This window comes from Panthera onca, chromosome A1 (assembly GCF_046562875.1).
Source record: "Panthera onca isolate mPanOnc1 chromosome A1, mPanOnc1 haplotype 2, whole genome shotgun sequence".
Taxonomy (NCBI): domain Eukaryota; kingdom Metazoa; phylum Chordata; class Mammalia; order Carnivora; family Felidae; genus Panthera; species Panthera onca.
In genome coordinates, this window is record NC_138339.1 from 39,216,098 (window position 1) to 39,232,921 (window position 16,824).

General features: G+C 36.2%; 1 protein-coding gene across 2 annotated transcripts in view; it reads left to right on the plus strand.

Annotated features, from left to right (window-relative positions):
• The window catches only part of ITGA1 (integrin subunit alpha 1), a 165,544-nt gene that overhangs the window by 39,881 nt on the left and 108,839 nt on the right, over positions 1 to 16,824 (plus strand). The window lies entirely within an intron of this gene.

Below are 16,824 nucleotides of genomic sequence, written 5' to 3' on the forward strand. Positions count from 1 at the left end.
GGGTGGCAGTTACACAGATATGCTACTTTGTACCCTATGTATATTTGTGAAAAATGAGGATGTGTGCCCTTTTTTGAATGAATTTGTTTCCCAGGGTTACTGTAACAAGTTACCACAAATATAGTGGCTTAAAAAAAACAGAAATTTTGGCTAGCTTCAAAATGATGAGAGATAATTAATGCTGGTGAGGCTATGGAGAAAAAGGAGCATTTGTGTACTGTTGGTGGATATATAAACTGGTAGAGTCAATATGGAAAACAGTATGGAGGCTACTCAAGAAATTAAAAACTATAGAACTACCATATGATACAGCAATTCTACATCTGGGAGTATATCCGGAGAAAATGAAAACACGATGTCAAAGAGATATCTGCACCTCCATGTCCATAATCTACAATAGCCAAAACATGGAAATAACGTAAGCATCCATATGGAGGAATGGATAAAGATGTGATACACACACACACACACACACACACACACACACACACACACTGAAATATTATAAACCATAAAAGAAGAAAATTCTATTTAAAAAAATATCTTTAATGTTTGTTTATTTTTGAGGGAGGGAGAGAGAGAGAGACAGACAGACAGACCAAGAGACATAGAATCCAAAACAGGCTCCAGACTCTGGGAGATTATGACTTGAGCCGAAGTCAGATGCTTAACCGGCTGAGCCAGCCAGGTGCCCCCAAAATTGTGCCATTTATGACAACATAGATAGATCCGGAGGGCATTATGCTAAGTGAAGTAAGTCAGACAGAGGAAGACAAACACTGTAGGCTCTCACTTGTATGTGGAATATTTAAAAAACAAAACCAAATAAAACCTAACTCAGACAAAAAGAGACCAGAGGTAGGGAGTAGAAGGAGAGAGAATTGGATGAAAATAGTCAAAAGGTACAAAGGTCTAGTTATAAGTTAAATAAGTACTATGGAGGCAATATGCAACGTGATGACTGTAGGTAACATTGCTGTATGGTATAAATGACAGTTGTTAAGAGAGTAAATCAAATCCTGTAAGTTCTCATCACAATGAAAACATCTTTTTCTTTTCTCTCTCTCTCTCTCTCTCTCTGTGTGTGTGTGTGTGTGTGTGTGTGTGTGTGTGTATACATATATATAAAATATGATATATATGATGAATGTTAACTAAACTTGTACTCATTTCATGACATATATAAGTCAAATCATTATGCTATACAGTTTGAACTTATACAGTGTTGTGTGTCAATCATATGTCAGTAAAACTAGAAAGGAAAAAAAGTAGAAACAAAAACAAAAACCCAGAAATTTATTCTCTCACAGTCCAAAATCAAGCTATACTCCCTCTGAAGGCTTTAGGGAAGACTCTTGACTTTTCTAGTTTCTGGTACCTCCTGGATTTTCTTGGTATTTCATGGTTTGTAGACACATTTCTTTAGTCTCTACCTGTCTTCACATGGTTTTCTCCTCTGTGTTTTCAGTTCTCGGTGTCCCAAATCTTCCTCTTCATTCTTTTATGAGGATAACAATCACTGAATTTTAGATCCACTCAAAGTACAAGATGATCTCATCTCAAGATTCTTAACTTCATTACATCTGCAAAGATCCTCCTTCCAAATAAGATCACATTCACAGAAACCAGGGGTTGGGACTTTGGACATATTTTTGAGGGTACACAATTCATGGATGAATTGCGCATGAATATGTGTCATGATTTAATTTTTTTAAGTTTTTAAGAAAAGAAATGGTAAATAATTTTTTTTAATGGGGTAATCTGAGTTTTTGTGACAAAAGCTCTATAGATTAGGGAGAGAAAAAAAATTGTACAAATTTGCCACCCTGTGAGGGAGAAATTCTTGATTAGTCTTGAAAAATGTCTTCACTAATTATGATTCTGAAAAATTTTTTTCAAATAAGGTTTTCAAAGGACATTTGAATGGTTTTGTTTTCTTTTTTTGAGAGGAAGCTAATGAGAACAGTGTCATATTCATGTATAGAGAGAGTACCTTTAAAAAAACTAAAGAGTTTTTTCTTTTGGTATTTCCAAATGCAGGACTCTATTAAAATATCGAAAAACATATTTTTGTGTATTCATTCACACTGTTACACATGGTAATCTCTTGGGGTTTGTTTCGCTTTTGTCAATTATCAATAATTAAATCATTGCTATTATTGAGATTTAGGCCTTGGGACCACTGTGATTCTCAACTTTGTTCTGGTTTGCAATTGGCTGAGCATTCAGGTCATAAAAGGCATATTATACCTAACACTTGGACCTGGCACCTTTGTGTTTTAGTATGACATGTAGCTTATGAGCAACTTTATTGGGGTCTCATTTCATGCATCAGTTAAGTAAACATGTAAATGAAGTAATCCTTTCTTCTTAAGAATGACGCTTGACTCAATATATTAAAAGTTATTTGAGTTCCCAAGTATAAAAAGGCCTGATAAGTTGTAGTAGTTCTGTGAAAAGCTGTTCTGGTAGGAGAACATACAAATTTAAGAATTCAGACAATAGCTTTATTCAGAAGACTAAAAGCTTCTTAGAAGCCTATTTTCTGGACCCTAATGCTATTCTGCAACCTTTCTTTTTTTTCCCTCTCTCTCCTTGGATAATGCTGTCTGTTAAGAAATAGATGGCAAAGCTTTGATTCATCACCTTCTCAAATTGTTTCCACTATGTAAAACATGTCTTTAAAAATAAATTTTGGAAGCTTTTATATGCCCAGTTGTATGAACATTTTGAATAAGTCCTGATTATTCACCAGGGAGTATATCTTAAAAAACAAAAAACAATTTTTTTCTGTGCTTTCTTTGATGGGCATTAAAAAAAGTAATTTAACGGTCATTTTTAAATTGATTGGAGTTCATCCAGAAAATCATTACTTGGAAAAAAGTTAAAAATTAAGTAAATCCAACTTTTGAAATTTTTCACAAAGTTCTTTTTATACTTTTAAAGTAGTAAAAGGCCAAGTATTTTATAAAGTGTCCGCACAAATTCTATTACTGATCTTTCATCATAGTATGGAATAGTAGTTACACTCAAGACATGAAGGAAAAATATGCTTCAGGGTTTGGCTGGGAAATAACTGACATACAACAGAATCACTCACCCTAGTAGTTTTTCACTGTGGGCGCCAGGCAGGGTGTCAGTCTGTAGAGGGGCAAGCTGGTGCCTCATTCAGCTCTGCCCTCCTAATAAGATCAGCCTGACACAAAGCTGCAATTATTCTGTAGTGACATCACTACCACCCTGCCCTTTTGCCTGTATTTAAATGAGTTATTCTTATGTTGTATAATGGGAGATTTCAACTTCAAGTCTGGGCAATGAAAGTCAGTGTGAGTTCTGTGTCATGTTTTCATCTGGCTTTTTTTTTTTTTTAACCTTTTGGTGATGCTTCGAACACAGACCTAGAGTACTGAAAGCATTTTCTAACATGAAGTGTCGAGTCCTCCCAGGGAATTAATCACCCGCCTAATCAACTAAAAAAGTGTCACAATTTTTCATAGTACATAAAGGATTACCTAAATTAAGTCCCAAGATATCTATTCCCTATTCTCTTGGAGATGGCACAGACGTTTTCAATGTTTAAATAGAAAAGAAAAAATAAAACTAGGATTGTTGGAATTTATAAAATTGGAATCCAGATTATAGGACTCACAATTGCAGCAACCACTTTCAGCCCTTGGGAATTTTTTTTTTCTTTTTGAACCTCATAAGATTATTTGATTATGTCTTATGTCTCACAAGTAACTAAAGCTCTTTGAGGGCAAGGCTAATGTTTATTTCATCTTTTAATCTCTCATAGCTCTTCCACACTACCTTGCACTTGATAGGCATTTATTAGTGTGTGCTGAATGCATGTAATACATGCAGAATGTTGTCACATAGAGACATTTATTAACATACTTGTCATCTACATACAGAGCAGGCCCGGTCGCTTTTTCTCTCTTACTCTTTTTAAAGTTTTTAATGGCTTTAAGGGGGAAAAGTAAGAAGGAAACCTTTGAGTCAGGCCATAGTAGCCATCTGCTTTTCTTAGCTACCATGTCTCATTCTTCTTCCCTATTTTTCTCCCAGCCACAGTGGAACAATGAAGCTGAAGGGAAACTAGACAGCCTCTCAGTTTGCTTCTGTATTTTAGAACTCTCTCTTTCCCTCATCTAGATTTCACTCTCTCACACTATAAACTAGCTTCCTGGCAAGAATCCAATCTGTGTCTGTTCCTGGGTGTCCTGTTCCATAGTCTTATCCGCCAGGACAAGAGTCTACAAAAGATGCCAAGCTGATATCAGAGTCGAGTACTCAGATTGGCCCCTATTGAATTAATCAACTGTGGCCAGGAGGCTGGGACATTAGATGGTTAATTTTAAATATTTATTTTTGATAGAGAGACAGAGACAGAGAGACAGAGCAGGAGTGAGGAGGGACAGAGAGAGACACACACATAGAATCGGAAGTAGGCTCCAGGCTCTGAGCTTTCAGCACAGAGCCTGACGGGGGGCTAGAACATGACCTGAGCTGAAGTCAGATGCTCAACTGACTGAGCCACCCAGGTGCTCCTAGATGGTTCATTTTAAATCTGATGTTCATTCTTGGACCAGTCAGCGGTGGTCCCAATGTCAGTGTCACTGAAAAACATGGTAGCACCTTCTGAAATCCTTGGTTGGAGTAAGATAGGTGCCAAAAGAAGGTAGTTGCTTATGGTGAAACGGAAGGGCCAAATTAAATGATAGGTAAGGTGTCTCATACCTACCAACTATATATTTTGATTTATCACTAGAGCAGTCAAATATTAGAAAGTCATAATTAATTCTGTGCAGGTTCCCCTAAACTCAACAGCTTGATCAAGGATCGAACAGATTTTTCTAGCAGGAAATACAATATATAACCACTTACTACATACACTATATCAGAATAGAGAATAAACGCTATCAGTAGAAACCTGGAAGCATGTTTAAATACTGAAAAATATTTTAGGTATTAAGAAGACCCTTTTTATTATAACAGAAATATCTAAATATATATATATTTGTACAAATATATAATTATATTTATATCTAAATATATACATATATTTATATATATAAATATATATAATATATATGTTATATTACATATACTATATATACATATATATTTATATAAATATATAATTGTATTAAATATCTAAATATATATACATATATATTTGTTGTTGTTTTTTCCTGATCCCATTGCTCAAAGAGTCTAGTTTTGTTTGGCTGTTTTTCTTAAACTTTTTTGTTTAGTTTTGGTAAGCCATCAAAAGCTTTAAAATGAGAATGTTACCTTTGTGTTGTATCACTAGATGGAAAAGACCATCTTGGAAAAGACATTAAAATGGACATTCACTAGGATAAACTATATAGAACCCTCAGGATCCTGACTCTTCCCTCATAAAAGGGTGTATCCAGCCTAATGCCACTTAATTATCTTTATATTTTTATAAGATACAAATTTTCATTAACTCTAAGGCCTTAAAAAAAAATCTCCTCATAACATTCTGTAGTATATTATGGGCTCCCTTCTGAGGAAATGTAGTATTGGATTCCATTGATGACAGTGGGTGTGGTCTTTGTTGTTGCTGTTGATTCAGTTGTGCTAATCTCTGTCCCTTTAAAGATCCAAACAATAACTTAAGAATAGAGAGTTTCAAGAAGACATGGAATCATGAGAAATGATGAAGTCAGCAAGCTTCCTAAAGTTGCAGTACTTGAGGAAAGTTGTCAAATATGCATTATCATTCATCTGCCATGGTCCTGCTGTATCCTGTGTAAACTTGCTAAGTGTACAACTCCTTGGCCATTTTTCTTTCCTTCTTTATGTGTTCATATTCTCAGAAGTAATGTCAAAGACACCTCTGGCACGCTGAACAGTTCTAAACTGGATGATGACTTGTTTCTTTTACGTCTTCCCTGAGAGCCTAGTGTTTAAAGAAATAAAAATCGCCAGTGGAAAGTCAGTGTTACCTGACTGACTTCCATACTTCTTAGTTAAACTTCTCCCAAAGTAAGGAATTATGAGTTCCTGGAGCAGCACATGTGTTTCTTTCTTAATATCACTCTCAGTTTCATGATTTGAACTGTCTGCAGTTCTCTGAAGAGGAAGAGACATCCATATAAATAGCACAGTCCTAGAAACTAGACTGTGGACAAGTACTGGAAAGGAAATAGTGAAAATTCTAGCAGTCAGTTCCTTTTCAGGCCAATGTGTTTGTTAAGCAGATTGTGAACTTTGGCTAATTATAGTATTAATCTCATTTCTGTTTTTTTTAAGTTTATTTATTTGAGAGAGAGCTTGAGCTGGAGAGGGGCAGAGAGAGAGAAGTAGAGAAAGAATCCCAGGTGGGCTCCACACCACCAGTGCAGAGCCTGAATGGGGAACTTGATTTCACGAACCAAGAGACTATGACCTGAGCGAAATCAAGAGTTGGACGCTCAACTGACTGAGCCACCCTCATGCCCCTGGTGAGTGGGGGAGGGACAGAGAGAGAGAGAGAGAGAAAGAGAGAGAGAGAGAGAGAGAGAGAGAGAGAATCCCAAGCAGACTCCACAATGACAGCTCGATCTCACTAAACATGAGATTATGACCTGAGCCAAAATCAAGAGTTGGACATTTAACTGGGCCATCCAGATATCCCAGTATTAATCTCATTTCTAAAATCTTTGATTTTCTTTTCTTTTTCTTTTTCTTTTCTTTTTTTTTTTTTTTTTTGCCCTTGAGGTCAACTGTCAGTGTGTCACACCAGAGTGTGAATGTAAGAGGCAACTGCCATAGCAAACCATCCTTAGCCAGATCTCCACCATGCCCTTGTTCAACTTGCCTGCCTCTGAAATTATCATATCTCCCCCTTATCGTAATCATGCCTTCTTATATCTTCTGTTGACCCCCACCCCTTATTCTCATTGTCATTGATAGTGAAGGGATGGTGGAAAATAGGAAATGGTAAAAACTAATTAACAGTATCCATTCAAGTAATTTTATTTTGTGTCTCCTTGCAGTTCCTATAAATGAGAACAGCATTGTGTTTGTTCTAATTCTTTGTTAAAAGATAATGAAATTTTAAAAATCAATAAAATTAAAAAGAATTAGAAAAGTTATATCATGACAACATATCTTCAAATATATAATGATAATTATATAGAAAAAAATATAAATTCTTTTATCATAAAATCCTTTAAAATCCTTTAAAATTAAAGGAATAACAACAAACACAAATGTGCCCAATACCCAGATTTGTAAAATCTAAACATTGTCCCATAATTGTTTATTCTTCATAAGAAATAAAACCCTATTAGGATTTTTTTAGAGCCCCCAAATGAGGAAATCTCTTCCTCACTTGAGGTTAGAACTAACTGGGAAATGACAAAGAATGGGAATGGAGCATAGCTGATGAATGAAATTCCTATTAACCCTTAGACAAAGCTCACTTACCCTCCACCACCAGCTCAGAGCCTGACAAATAGAAGAAAGCATTGTTTAGTTTTTGTTTTCGTTTTTCTGTGGGGAAGGTTCACTTCAAAGAGAAAATGAGTAAGAGAAGACTGGACTACCCATATAGCTTCTTTTTTCAAACTCACCAATTATTCAAGTGTGAAAGGAGGGTGGGATATATAGATACAGACAAGAAGTTTACAGGTCATGGAACTCCCTCCACATAGAAGAAAACATCAGGATTGGGAAGTAAGCATTTTATTCTAAAAATGTATAAAGTTAAAACCACAATTTTATTTCCTTTTGGATCCTATTCTCTTCCTTCTCTTGCCCCCAGCCCAGAGGTAACCTTTACCTGAATTTCAGGATCCTTGTATGTAACAAGTACTTAGTCGCCAGAATTGTGATTCTAAGTACCAACATGCTTCCATTTAAGGAAAATATTGGCTGCCAGTTCTTGGGGATTTTGATTATAACATCTGTATTTATTTCAATTACAAGATATTCTAGACTAATGGAAAGAATGTAAAAGATGCTGCTGCTAGATAGGAATAGAGTTTGGATTCAAGGACGTTACTGCTCAACTAATGTTCTCAGTGCTGAAAGATCATCATGGTTTTAGCAACAACAATTATAACTAAGGAAACAAAATTTAGAGCTATCTCAAAACAGAAAAGAAAGCATCATTAAGTTATCTCTTCCCTCTGAAAAGAAAACATGCATTCTATTGACCCTTGCCTTCTGAAATATTTCAACATTCCAAGGCTACTGAGATTTTTCTTCATCTCTTATAAACAAACCCAGTGTCCTTTAAAATACTTTCTGATTTATTTTCCAATTTTTTTTCAGGCGAGTAACAAATAATATGCATTTGTTTTCCATTATTTTCTCTTGATAAACTGAACAAGTTTTAAATTGAGCGCAGGTACCAAAAGGCTTTTGAATAAAGAGAATGTTTGGTAATGAATGATTAAATGAAAACTAGTTATAATAATTAGCTAGGAATGGAGAGACAAATTGTAAAGAATCACTTTTGTTTAAGTGATAGTGTATTATTAGGGACATCTAGAAAAATGAGCCTACATAGTACGTGAGAATCAATAATGCATCTCTTAGTGCCTACAATTTGAAATTACCAATTAAAACTACTGGGTAACTCTACGATGAGCAATTGTTTTCTTAATAGACTTTGTTTTTGGTCGGGGTATACTGTTAGAGTTTGCATAGTATTTTATTTTGTTACTTAGCTTCATGAAGCCCTTAATTTATTAATAGTAATGATTGACTACTTGTGTGTTAAACCAGAAAGTATTTAGATAACCTTATTCCATCAAAAGAGAATTGTTATAAATCTGTATACTTTGCCTCCTGCTTCTGAGCAATATGGCAAACAAAAAAATGAAAGGGTAAGGCAAGTTAAATCTAATACCCCTTTGTGGTCTACAGCAAAATAAAATATGGGCCGACTTCATTTTATGTGTTGACTGTGTTCTTAAAATCCTTGCATAAAAATCAAGACATTTTTAAAAGGCCAGGCATGCTCCCTCTTTGAAAAAATACTACAGTCGATTCAATACTACAGTCGATTACAGTGCCAGTAATTATTTTCCAATCTAAATAATCACAACTTAATTTAACTGATTTTTTTCACATACTGGAATTTTTCCATTCATTTCTATTTCATTTTTTGTTACACATACAGTGTGTTTTCACTTAAACTATTTTATTTCCAAACTACAAGTTGTGCAATTAAGAGAGAATGGCTTTTGGTTCTTTTTATAGCATGTATACATTAGGTAACTGGATAATCCTTTTTCACGTTTTGAGATGCTGTTGGTTCAATCTCAGAATCACATCTTTCCCAAATACCATATGCATTGTGTCTATCGATGCCTGAGGAGGAAACCTGAATAAAAAGTTGTACTTTTATTTACAGATTTTTTCAATGCATTATATTAACTTACATATAGTTTCTTTCCTGTGATATATATGAGCCAATGCCACATTGCCGGTCCTGAGGTTATTTTTGCTAGTGTGCGCAAGATGTAGTTTCATAGATTGGGAAAGCAAAGAGGTGGTATACACAGTGAAATGAATTATTTTAAACTTCCTAACTGCCATTGGAGTTATTAAACACACAAACAAAGTAGAATTCACTGTCTCAGTGAAGCAATAAAAGTACCTGAGGTAGTAACCACATCTCTCACATTTATACATGTGTAAAGATTTGAGAAGCCAATAGACATGTGTATGGATTTGAGAAGCCAACACCTAAGCCATCCAGAAAAATTGTCCTGTTGAATCTATAGGAGAATCAATAATGGAACCTGATAGTGCCTGGATTTGGAAATTGCCAGTTAAAACTACTAGGTAAATTGAAAACTATTTATTTTACGGTACGTACTACCTCTTTGCTTTCCTGGCCCTCAAAAGTATCTGTTGTACATCCTAACAAAAACAACCTTACTGTCTCACTGAGAAGAAATTATATGTAAGCTAATAAAATCCACTTAAAAGTTTTCATTAACAAAAGTGCAACTTTCATTCATACTTTTATGCATCCAAAGACTTTGTATCTCCCATTTCTGAGTAAATACTTGAATAGTATGCAACCCTGCTCGCTCTGAAGTGTAGTACGTCTTTCCCCATGCAGCGCTGCATGCTGTGTAGCCACAGAAATTCATGAGTTCAGCTCCCAGGATGCCAGGGCAGCTGGAGAAGTGTTCTGTGCTCACGTTGCTTGCACAAACACATGAGCCTTGTTTCCCACAGTGAGGTCCAGGGACCCCTGAGGTCCTGCAGCTTTTTTATCCTGTAAAACACAGAGCCAGAAGATGATGCTGATAGGGTGGAGGCGTTGGGAGACTAAGACTGTTTAAGAATTTCAGGAGAAGGGACAGTCTGAGAGGAGCTGGCAGAGCAGGCAATTATTTGTGGTGGGAGGATATGGGAAAAGAGCAGATGTCTGTAGATACTACAAAGGAAAATAAACACTGTGGAAGAACAAACTTATGTAGAAAAATTTAAAAGGGGGATTTTTAACAAAGGATGTTTGGGAAACACTCCATTGGAGTTTTAATATTCTGGGCAGCACTTACAAAAGGGTATAAGTTCTTACAGCCAGAATGACCTTTATATGAGAAATCTTCATTTCTCTGTTTATTCCATCCTGTTTCATTTAACAAACTTGTATTAAACACCTACTATGTGCCAAGAATTAGCCCTCCTTGTCTCCTTCCCACCAGCCATATACAGATACACATAAACACACACTCACTTTGAAGTTCAAATACCATTTGTATTAACTGGAGGCCCACAGGACGTTAGCACTAAAGTCAAAACAATTCACTCACTACAGCAAGCTGAAGTTAAAAAGCAGCCCCCCAGGATGAAACTTGGAAAATGCTTGAACATCGAGGTGTTTATTTGGATTGGCTTTTCTGGACTTGCTGATACTGGTGGATATCTTTCTGACATGTTGCATCATTTCTGATGAAACAGCTCTGAATGGTGGGACAGATGGAGCCAGACTTTCCTCTTACATAACTGTATAGGGAAGTTTCAATTATTTGGAGGCAGTGAGTTAGATCTGATATTTTTTCCAAAAAATATGGATTCCTGTATTTGAGACCATGATGCCATTTCCAAACACTTGTGTTGATTCTATATCAAGGCTCTAATGTTGTTTGTTTCATTCTATTTTTATTTTCTGTGTCTTCACCATTGGAGTTCTTTGTCTTGTCCTTCTCCATATTGCAGTGCTGTAAAAATAATCATCTCATATTTCAAATCAACTAGAATTATGTTGTACTATAATATTTTTGGACAGATCCAGTTACACTACTAATTAAATTTTATCTTTTAAGGTAACCATGTACACCAAAATTGAGATCCAACTCTCTTAGCCACCAAGAGCATGCACTAATAAAAATTTCAGATTTATAGCACAGATATTATAAAGATGTTTCATTATATATTACAAGTGAGGAAAAGGGCTTTCAACTTTTCCACTAAATTTATCATTAAAGTGTTTTTCCTCCAACCCCCTGAAGTGTCTCAAAGTTGACTATATTTTATTTGAATTTAGGGAGAAAGAAAAGTAAATTTGAAGTGATATGAAATACCTATTGTATCACATCATTAGTTACAGTGAGCATATATAATTTTCGGAGTTTATATCCACTTGAGCTGGGGTGGATAAACTATTTCCACCAAGAGCCTGTGGCACAGCAAAAGATACAAGAAGGACCCAGGACGTACCAACATTGAGGTTTGGGGAGGATGGGGCCTCTGCAGCTCTGCACACACAGGTTGCACTGGCTAGGTATATCATTTGATTCTCAGGTGGCTCGAGGCTGTGACTATTAGTATGGCTTGAGTATACTGAAAGAGTCACTTCAGGCTTATCCTGTCCTTGGAATACACTTGTAATCTTTGAAATAGGTTAGAGGAGAGTAGATTGGCATTGATGTAAGAGAAGTCTTGACTTGCTGTTGGCTCAAAACCTGGGTGGTATCATAAATATTCTTGAGGGTTTGAGATGAGAATCCAAGAGCTCTGACTGGAAGGACAAGAATCATCTGCACTCTTCCTCCTCGGCCAGCTCTTTCACCTGGAAGGCTTGATGCCCTCATCTTAGATTTTATTTGCACATGTCATTGCAGCCAGTTTGGAAACAGGAAATTGTTTTTGGAAATGAGTCAATGAACCCAATGTCCTGCTCCACTGATATAACACATTTGTGTCATTTTTCAAGGTACAAATTGTCATCAGGATTGGGGTGGGGAATCCTCTTCCAAAAGAAAATTCAACTGCCACATGGTAAACTGATTCTTTGGATTCTACTTACAAACACAATTAACTCATTTATGGAGCATTCTCTATTGCTACATACATAAGGTGTATTTCTCACAGCAAGCAATACCTATAAAGCATGTTTAAGCTCATTTTAAATATAAGCTGAGGCTCATAGAAATTAAATCACTTACTGTATTTTGAAAGCAGAAGCACCATCTTTTATGATTCTACCTCTAGGACCTAGCATATATTCAACCTAAAGTAAAATTTTGATGACTATTTGTGGAGTAGTTGAATAAATGTGAATAATTACATACAGAGTATAAACGAAAGGGCTGTGTTTAAGACTAGGTTCATCTATCTCTAAAGATTAGCATCTTTCTATACAATCAAAGAATTGGCTCTAAAAACCATCAACTATAATAACACAATTATTACTATTTCCTATCTTAATATTATGACATTTCCCTCTTTAAAAACAATAAATATAATGCTAATACCATGATTTCTCCTATTTCCAGATTGGATAAATGTATAAGAAGTTGTTGAAAAAAGGCAATAGCATTTTAATATCTATCCCTAGTCATTATTGATTTGATTTTCCCTTCGGCTTAGAATTTTAAATATTCAAAATTCCATTAGCTGTTAAATGCTTCAGTCTGGATATTACTAGATCAGAATTTCTGGACCACCCTGTGAAAGACAGACTTTTTTCATTAAGAAGCAAAAAAATCAAACAGGCTGCAGTGACTTTTCTTGGAACTCAGAGGATGTGTGGAGGAAGAAGGTCTTCTTTGGCCAGAGAGTCAATGCCCTTGGGAGATGCCCAGACTTTGCCCCCTTCATTCAGCTTTTCCTGCCCGTCCTTATCCTCAAATAATCCAAAGCTACAAGATGATTAAGAGCCCTCATGGCCCATTTGAGAGTTCTCTTGACCTCGATTATTATTTTTACTTTTATTAATCTGACCACCTCAATAGCACTGTTGTCATGGAAAGTCTGTGATTTGACCTCAGAAGACAAATGTTGAAGTCCTGTCTCTGCCACTAACACAGCCTAATGTTAGGCCAATCACTTTACCCCTCTAAGCTCCAGTTTCCTAACACACAAGAAAAGAATAGTCACTGCTGTTTTGCCTAACCTTCACAGTTTATTGTCTAGCTCAATACCTTTTTTATATGAAAATGTTTCTAAGTGGCAAAATGTTTATAAGCAGAAAATACCATACGATTGTAGGTTACTTCTCCCTCTCTTCCTCTCTTTTTTCTCTTTCTCTCATTTAGTTGTCTTACAAATCAAATTCCATCCTGGGGCAAAGAAATTGTGCAAAATGATTTTTTTTAACAAGAGGTACCCTTCAAAACTAACAATCTCATCTTCTTCCTCATCTTTCTTCCTTCTCATAGTCCTTAGATATATCAGATATATAACACATACAGCCATATTTGAAAGAGAGCAAGCCTTTCTATTTCTTTTCTACCTAAACAGGAATGTTTTGACTGAAGTCCCTCATGATGCTTTATCTAGAGCTCTATAGCCATGACTTCTCTCCTCATTCCAAGCTTTCTCCTTATCCCCAGTTCCCTAGCTATGACCACTCTAGAAGGGCCTCTTCCCCAATTTTGCCCCTCAGGAGATGTAATTACATGAACTAATAGTAGCCTCTTTTCTAGACCCATCTTTGCATCACCTTCTACTATCCCTTTTCAGTTTTAGAGATAAGATGTAGATATTGAATTCAGGTGAATGTTTGGGAATCCTGGGGAAATGTGGGCAAATTTCTCCGCTATCCTGAGCCTCTGACTCTCCATTTGTACAGTGGTGATAATAACACTATTTCATTGTAGGGCCTGGGACAAATTATATGAGAAGGAGCATGTGAAGAGCAACACATAATAAGTATGCAATGTTGTGCTTATTAAGGGAAAAATCCCCCTTTTGCTGCTGCATGGAAACAGAATTTCATTTTGACATCTATTGTCTGTTTTATTTCCCATCATTTTCATCTTATATGACTGCTTAAGCCACCTCAGTTTTGTTTTGTTTTTGTTTTTGTTTTTTGGCTTTGATGGAGAATAAGTATGATTTTTGCTTTACCTCTGGTACAGAAAGTTCCAAGACAACTTAGTATAACAAAATGAACATCGAACTCAAAGTCACGAGAAGCTTTCACTGTTTATGTGCTCCTTTAAATCAAAAGAACAAGATGTAAACTATTTTTTTTTTTTATGTCATCTCCTGTGCTTCAGGCTCCTTTGTGCCTTAGCAAACTTGAAAGAGACTGATTTACGATCACTTTGGGCAAATTGCCTGTAGAATTCTGAGGACAGGAAATGAAGAAAAAAAAAAAAAAAGTGCAGCACACACCCCCGGACATTCCACACAACATGTGGAATAAACAGGCCTAAAAAGGAAACCAAAAGCTCTTAGTCTTATATTGAGGAGTATCATGAATGACCTTTGGGAGAACATACAGTAAGGATAATAAACTTCTGGAAAAATACTTCAAGAGGGGTGAACTTGACCCTGATTAAAGATAATCTCCCCCACCCCCGCCTTTTGTCTAAAGGATGGTGAATACTTTTAAGTTAGGTAAATTATGTTACCTGTATCAACATTATGAAAGAGGGGTACCATGTTACAGACTTGTTCCTCCCAAACCTTCACAGGAATCGGACTTCCTGGGGATCTTGTGGGGATGGAGACAGTGATTCAGGAAATCTGAGTGGAACCTGAGATTCTGGATCCCTCACAAGCTCTGGGTGATACAACTGCTACTGGTCTGCAGGCCAGTTGTTTCTCCATCATCTTCAACAACATTCTTGGTGGTGGTGTTCTGGTCCTTATCTACGGAAGAGTGAGTTTCACCCAGGACAATTTTGGTCCCAGGGGAATTTGGCAGTGTCTGGAGACACTTTTGATCTTCACAATGCAAGCAGTACTACTGGCATCATGTGGACAAGGACCACACATGCTGCTACAATACACAGGATACACTTTCATAACAAAGAATTTTCTGACTCTAAATGTCAATAACACTAGAGGTGAGAAATCCTGTTGTAGACATACTACTTTGTGTATCTCTCATATCAAAAATAATCTTAGGGCACGTGGGTGGCTCAGTCGACTTAGGTTCAGGTCATGATCTCACAGCTCATGAGTTCAAGCCACACGTCGGGCTCTATACTGACAGATCAGAGCCTTGGAGTCTACTTCAGATTCTCTCTCTCTCTCTCTCTCTCTCTCTGTCTCTGTCTCTGTCTCTGTCTCTCCCCCACTTGGAGTCTGTGTCTCACTCTCTTTCTCAAATATAAATAAATATTTAAAAATTTAAAAAAATGATCTATTATGGGGCGCCTGGGTGGCGCAGTCGGTTAAGCGTCCGACTTCAGCCAGGTCACGATCTCACGGTCCGTGAGTTCGAGCCCCGCGTCGGGCTCTGGGCTGATGGCTCAGAGCCTGGAGCCTGTTTCCGATTCTGTGTCTCCCTCTCTCTCTGTCCCTCCCCCGTTCATGCTCTGTCTCTCTCTGTCCCAAAAATAAAATAAACGTTGAAAAAAAAAAAATGATCTATTAAAAATTTAAAAAATAAATAAACCAGTGAGAGATAGGTAGGAGACTAAATAGTCTGGAGTAGAGTGAACTGTGTTTAAAACTGTCTTCAAATATATGAAAGGCAATTACACAGAAGATGGTAACCAGCTGTTCTTCATCACACTTGAAGTATGAGCAGGAAATGTACATAAATGGACCTGTGCTACCCATCCATTCTTTTTCTGCATTTTCCACGCCAGCCAGGCAAATCTCTCTATGATATTGTAACCATATTTGTCCCATTTTGCTTCTTACTACTTGCAGAGACCCTCCCAAATCCTTGGGACATATTTTCTTCACACTGCCAAGTTGACTTTCTCCCTCCCTTTAAAAATCTAACTGGAAAATTTCCATCTCCATTAAGTCTTTCTGAACTAAAATGAAGCAGTTGCCAGTTCACTTCTAACTTCAACTGGTACACTTTCTCCTTCAATGTGTTCATTCTACAAATATGTTATTGCCCATCTGTGTACAAGGAACTGTGCTAGATTGGGGGAAGGGATAAGAAAGATGAGTAAGAGAGTCTCTGCTTTTAAGAATTTTCCAATCTAGGGGAAGAAAACCACACACAGATAATTACAATGTAAATAAAATAGTATTTAATAATTATTTTCATGAGAGATATTTAAAAGATGAAAGAGAATGGTTTAGTAGTTAAAAGATTATTTCCAGTTGGAAAAATCAAGGACAACTTTATAAATAGGTATACATAAGTATCCTTTTCATAAATAAGTATATATAAATATCTTTTTTTTAAGGACAAAATTTTCTATAAATTAGGTACAACCCTGGGCAAAAAAAGAACTTAATAATGTTAAAATTTGAAGATAATAAATTAGAGTATAGAATGAGTTTGAGTCTGAATTTAGACTATATTTATGGAAGACTTTATAATGAGTAAGGAAAGAGAATTTTTCAGGATATGTGTAGCTATATCATGATTTTAACAAAGGACAGTGAATTTAATCACCTCTGAATGTATCTTATGAT